This window comes from Scomber scombrus, chromosome 9 (genome assembly GCF_963691925.1).
Source record: "Scomber scombrus chromosome 9, fScoSco1.1, whole genome shotgun sequence".
Classification (NCBI taxonomy): Eukaryota; Metazoa; Chordata; class Actinopteri; order Scombriformes; family Scombridae; genus Scomber; species Scomber scombrus.
This window is the reverse complement of record NC_084978.1, coordinates 26,572,711-26,577,710: the sequence shown is the minus strand read 5'-3', so window position 1 is coordinate 26,577,710 and position 5,000 is coordinate 26,572,711. Positions and strand designations below refer to the sequence as shown.

Sequence of the window (5,000 nt, the reverse complement as noted above, 5' to 3'; positions counted from 1 at the left end):
TCACTAACTTTGGAACTGTTGTGAAGATAAGCAATCCTGACAAGGTGTTGATAGTTCAACCAGTTCACCTACATGTTGAAGGAAAGACTCCTTGTCCAGTCTCCTCTCACAATGCTTAAGGATCTCGTAAGGCAGAGGCATCCAAAGTTTGTGGACCATGGAAGTCCTGGACATTTTTTTGAGTTCCAGACAATTATTACAAAGCCAGATCCAACACGGAAGACATAAAAGAGTCAAAGTAAAACCCACAGGTGGAATAATGCGGTCAAGCTAGATGCAGACGTGAATAGCATTCACCGGAGGGGGAAATCCCAAATGTCATGTTTTTTGTGGCTCGTTGGTCTAGGGGTATGATTCTCGCTTAGGGTGCGAGAGGTCCCGGGTTCAAATCCCGGACGAGCCCCGTTGGTAAGACCGTGCCTCCCGCTTCTTTATTAAATATGCAACTTCGAAACCTTTAGGAACTATTGGAAAGCTATGACATATTAATGGGGAAGTGAGCAACTAACTGCTGTAACTAGACCAGAAGTTATCAGTTGAGATATTTGGGAGGTATGCCCAGTGTGTCCAGTCTGGATGACAATGAAGTAGAAGTTGCTGCAACCTGATGTGGAAAGCAAAGACAAGTGGACGGATGGATGGATCTAACAGTGGTTTCTGGGGAAAAAGGCGCACCGGGCCAAATTCTGCCACCTCCAAACGCTTTTCTTGTGCATGCTGTGGCTCGTTGGTCTAGGGGTATGATTCTCGCTTTGGGTGCGAGAGGTCCCGGGTTCAAATCCCGGACGAGCCCTCAGGTCAGGAACGTAGCTCCTTCCATTCAGTTGTCTCACTAACTTTGGAACTGTTGTGAAGCTAAGCAATCCTGACAAGGTGTTGATAGTTCAACCAGTTCACCTACATGTTGAAGGAAAGACTCCTTGTCCAGTCTCCTCTCACAATGCTTAAGGATCTCGCAAATGTCATGTTTTTTGTGGCTCGTTGGTCTATGGGTATGATTCTCGCTTAGGGTGCGAGAGGTCCCGGGTTGGGAGATGCAGACGTGAAAATGACATAATGCTTAAGGATCTCCCAAATGTCATGTTTTTTGTGGCTTTTTTTGTGACGGATGGATGGATCTAACAGTGGTTTCTGGGGAAAAAGGCGCACCGGGCCAAATTCTGCCACCTCCAAACGCTTTTCTTGTGCATGCTGTGGCTCGTTGGTCTAGGGGTATGATTCTCGCTTTGGGTGCGAGAGGTCCCGGGTTCAAATCCCGGACGAGCCCTCAGGTCAGGAACGTAGCTCCTTCCATTCAGTTGTCTCACTAACTTTGGAACTGTTGTGAAGCTAAGCAATCCTGACAAGGTGTTGATAGTTCAACCAGTTCACCTACATGTTGAAGGAAAGACTCCTTGTCCAGTCTCCTCTCACAATGCTTTAGGATCTCATAAGGCAGAGGCATCCAAAGTTTGTGGACCATGGAAGTCCTGGACATTTTTTTGAGTTCCAGACAATTATTACAAAGCCAGATCCAGCACGGAAGACATAAAAGAGTCAAAGTAAAACCCACAGGTGGAATAATGCGGTCAAGCTAGATGCAGACGTGAATAGCATTCACCGGAGGGGGAAATCCCAAATGTCATGTTTTTTGTGGCTCGTTGGTCTAGGGGTATGATTCTCGCTTAGGGTGCGAGAGGTCCCGGGTTCAAATCCCGGACGAGCCCCGTTGGTAAGACCGTGCCTCCCGCTTCTTTATTAATTTTGCAAGTTCGAAACCTTTAGGAACTGTTGGAAAGCTATGACATATTAAAAGGGAAGTGAGAAACAAACTGCTGTAACTAGACCAGAAGTTATCAGTTGAGATATCTGGGAGGTATGCCCAGTGTGTCCAGTCTGGATGACAATGAAGTAGAAGTTGCTGCAACCTGATGTGGAAAGCAAAGACAAGTGGACGGATGGATTGATCTAACAGTGGTTTCTGGTGAAAAAGGCGCACCGGGCCAAATTCTGCCACCTCCAAACGCTTTTCTTGTGCATGCTATGGCTCGTTGGTCTAGGGGTATGATTCTCGCTTTGGGTGCGAGAGGTCCCGGGTTCAAATCCCGGACGAGCCCTCAGGTCAGGAACGTAGCTCCTTCCATTCAGTTGTCTCACTAACTTTGGAACTGTTGTGAAGCTAAGCAATCCTGACAAGGTGTTGATAGTTCAACCAGTTCACCTACATGTTGAAAGAAAGACTCCTTGTACAGTCTCCTCTCACAACGCTTAAGGATCTCGTAAGGCAGAAGCATCCAAAGTTTGTGGACCATGGAAGTGCTGGACCTTTCTTTGAGTTCCAGACAATTATTACAAAGCCAGATCCAACACGGAACACATAAAAGAGTCAAAGTAAAACCTAGACCAGAAGTTATCAGTTGAGATATTTGGGAGGTATGCCCAGTGTGTCCAGTCTGGATGACAATGAAGTAGAAGTTGCTGCAACCTGATGTGGAAAGCAAAGACAAGTGGACGGATGGATGGATCTAACAGTGGTTTCTGGGGAAAAAGGCGCACCGGGCCAAATTCTGCCACCTCCAAACGCTTTTCTTGTGCATGCTGTGGCTTGTTGGTCTAGGGGTATGATTCTCGCTTTGGGTGCGAGAGGTCCCGGGTTCAAATCCCGGACGAGCCCTCAGGTCAGGAACGTAGCTCCTTCCATTCAGTTGTCTCACTAACTTTGGAACTGTTGTGAAGCTAAGCAATCCTGACAAGGTGTTGATAGTTCAACCAGTTCACCTACATGTTGAAAGAAAGACTCCTTGTCCAGTCTCCTCTCACAATGCTTAAGGATCTCGTAAGGCAGAGGCATCCAAAGTTTGTGGACCATGGAAGTCCTGGACATTTTTTTGAGTTCCAGACAATTATTACAAAGCCAGATCCAACACGGAAGACATAAAAGAGTCAAAGTAAAACCCACAGGTGGAATAATGCGGTCAAGCTAGATGCAGACGTGAATAGCATTCACCGGAGGGGGAAATCCCAAATGTCATGTTTTTTGTGGCTCGTTGGTCTAGGGGTATGATTCTCGCTTAGGGTGCGAGAGGTCCTGGGTTCAAATCCCGGACGAGCCCCGTTGGTAAGACCGTGCCTCCCGCTTCTTTATTAATTTTGCAACTTCGAAACCTTTAGGAACTGTTGGAAAGCTATGACATATTAATGGGGAAGTGAGCAACTAACTGCTGTAACTAGACCAGAAGTTATCAGTTGAGATATTTGGGAGGTATGCCCAGTGTGTCCAGTCTGGATGACAATGAAGTAGAAGTTGCTGCAACCTGATGTGGAAAGCAAAGACAAGTGGACGGATGGATGGATCTAACAGTGGTTTCTGGGGAAAAAGGCGCACCGGGCCAAATTCTGCCACCTCCAAACGCTTTTCTTGTGCATGCTGTGGCTCGTTGGTCTAGGGGTATGATTCTCGCTTTGGGTGCGAGAGGTCCCGGGTTCAAATCCCGGACGAGCCCTCAGGTCAGGAACGTAGCTCCTTCCATTCAGTTGTCTCACTAACTTTGGAACTGTTGTGAAGCTAAGCAATCCTGACAAGGTGTTGATAGTTCAACCAGTTCACCTACATGTTGAAGGAAAGACTCCTTGTCCAGTCTCCTCTCACAATGCTTAAGGATCTCGCAAATGTCATGTTTTTTGTGGCTCGTTGGTCTATGGGTATGATTCTCGCTTAGGGTGCGAGAGGTCCCGGGTTGGGAGATGCAGACATGAAAATGACATAATGCTTAAGGATCTCCCAAATGTCATGTTTTTTGTGGCTTTTTTTGTGACGGATGGATGGATCTAACAGTGGTTTCTGGGGAAAAAGGCGCACCGGGCCAAATTCTGCCACCTCCAAACGCTTTTCTTGTGCATGCTGTGGCTCGTTGGTCTAGGGGTATGATTCTCGCTTTGGGTGCGAGAGGTCCCGGGTTCAAATCCCGGACGAGCCCTCAGGTCAGGAACGTAGCTCCTTCCATTCAGTTGTCTCACTAACTTTGGAACTGTTGTGAAGCTAAGCAATCCTGACAAGGTGTTGATAGTTCAACCAGTTCACCTACATGTTGAAGGAAAGACTCCTTGTCCAGTCTCCTCTCACAATGCTTAAGGATCTCATAAGGCAGAGGCATCCAAAGTTTGTGGACCATGGAAGTCCTGGACATTTTTTTGAGTTCCAGACAATTATTACAAAGCCAGATCCAGCACGGAAGACATAAAAGAGTCAAAGTAAAACCCACAGGTGGAATAATGCGGTCAAGCTAGATGCAGACGTGAATAGCATTCACCGGAGGGGGAAATCCCAAATGTCATGTTTTTTGTGGCTCGTTGGTCTAGGGGTATGATTCTCGCTTAGGGTGCGAGAGGTCCCGGGTTCAAATCCCGGACGAGCCCCGTTGGTAAGACCGTGCCTCCCGCTTCTTTATTAATTTTGCAAGTTCGAAACCTTTAGGAACTGTTGGAAAGCTATGACATATTAAAAGGGAAGTGAGAAACAAACTGCTGTAACTAGACCAGAAGTTATCAGTTGAGATATCTGGGAGGTATGCCCAGTGTGTCCAGTCTGGATGACAATGAAGTAGAAGTTGCTGCAACCTGATGTGGAAAGCAAAGACAAGTGGACGGATGGATTGATCTAACAGTGGTTTCTGGTGAAAAAGGCGCACCGGGCCAAATTCTGCCACCTCCAAACGCTTTTCTTGTGCATGCTATGGCTCGTTGGTCTAGGGGTATGATTCTCGCTTTGGGTGCGAGAGGTCCCGGGTTCAAATCCCGGACGAGCCCTCAGGTCAGGAACGTAGCTCCTTCCATTCAGTTGTCTCACTAACTTTGGAACTGTTGTGAAGCTAAGCAATCCTGACAAGGTGTTGATAGTTCAACCAGTTCACCTACATGTTGAAAGAAAGACTCCTTGTACAGTCTCCTCTCACAACGCTTAAGGATCTCGTAAGGCAGAAGCATCCAAAGTTTGTGGACCATGGAAGTGCTGGACCTTTCTT

General features: G+C 47.1%; 10 non-coding genes across 10 annotated transcripts; all 10 read left to right on the top strand.

Annotated features, from left to right (window-relative positions):
- The first annotated feature begins 331 nt into the window (after positions 1-331).
- trnap-agg (transfer RNA proline (anticodon AGG)) lies at positions 332-403 on the top strand. Its single transcript has one exon. It is a non-coding gene; the product is annotated as a tRNA-Pro (tRNA).
- Positions 404-721: 318 nt separating this feature from the next.
- On the top strand, positions 722-793 carry trnap-ugg (transfer RNA proline (anticodon UGG)). The gene has a single exon. It is a non-coding gene; the product is annotated as a tRNA-Pro (tRNA).
- Positions 794-1,195: 402 nt separating this feature from the next.
- Positions 1,196-1,267, top strand: trnap-ugg (transfer RNA proline (anticodon UGG)). The gene has a single exon. It is a non-coding gene; the product is annotated as a tRNA-Pro (tRNA).
- A 367-nt stretch (positions 1,268-1,634) lies between these two features.
- On the top strand, positions 1,635-1,706 carry trnap-agg (transfer RNA proline (anticodon AGG)). The gene has a single exon. It is a non-coding gene; the product is annotated as a tRNA-Pro (tRNA).
- Positions 1,707-2,024: 318 nt separating this feature from the next.
- On the top strand, positions 2,025-2,096 carry trnap-ugg (transfer RNA proline (anticodon UGG)). Its single transcript has one exon. It is a non-coding gene; the product is annotated as a tRNA-Pro (tRNA).
- Positions 2,097-2,581: 485 nt separating this feature from the next.
- Positions 2,582-2,653, top strand: trnap-ugg (transfer RNA proline (anticodon UGG)). Its single transcript has one exon. It is a non-coding gene; the product is annotated as a tRNA-Pro (tRNA).
- Positions 2,654-3,410: 757 nt separating this feature from the next.
- Positions 3,411-3,482, top strand: trnap-ugg (transfer RNA proline (anticodon UGG)). Its single transcript has one exon. It is a non-coding gene; the product is annotated as a tRNA-Pro (tRNA).
- Positions 3,483-3,884: 402 nt separating this feature from the next.
- trnap-ugg (transfer RNA proline (anticodon UGG)) lies at positions 3,885-3,956 on the top strand. The gene has a single exon. It is a non-coding gene; the product is annotated as a tRNA-Pro (tRNA).
- A 367-nt stretch (positions 3,957-4,323) lies between these two features.
- trnap-agg (transfer RNA proline (anticodon AGG)) lies at positions 4,324-4,395 on the top strand. The gene has a single exon. It is a non-coding gene; the product is annotated as a tRNA-Pro (tRNA).
- A 318-nt stretch (positions 4,396-4,713) lies between these two features.
- trnap-ugg (transfer RNA proline (anticodon UGG)) lies at positions 4,714-4,785 on the top strand. Its single transcript has one exon. It is a non-coding gene; the product is annotated as a tRNA-Pro (tRNA).
- Positions 4,786-5,000: the final 215 nt, after the last annotated feature.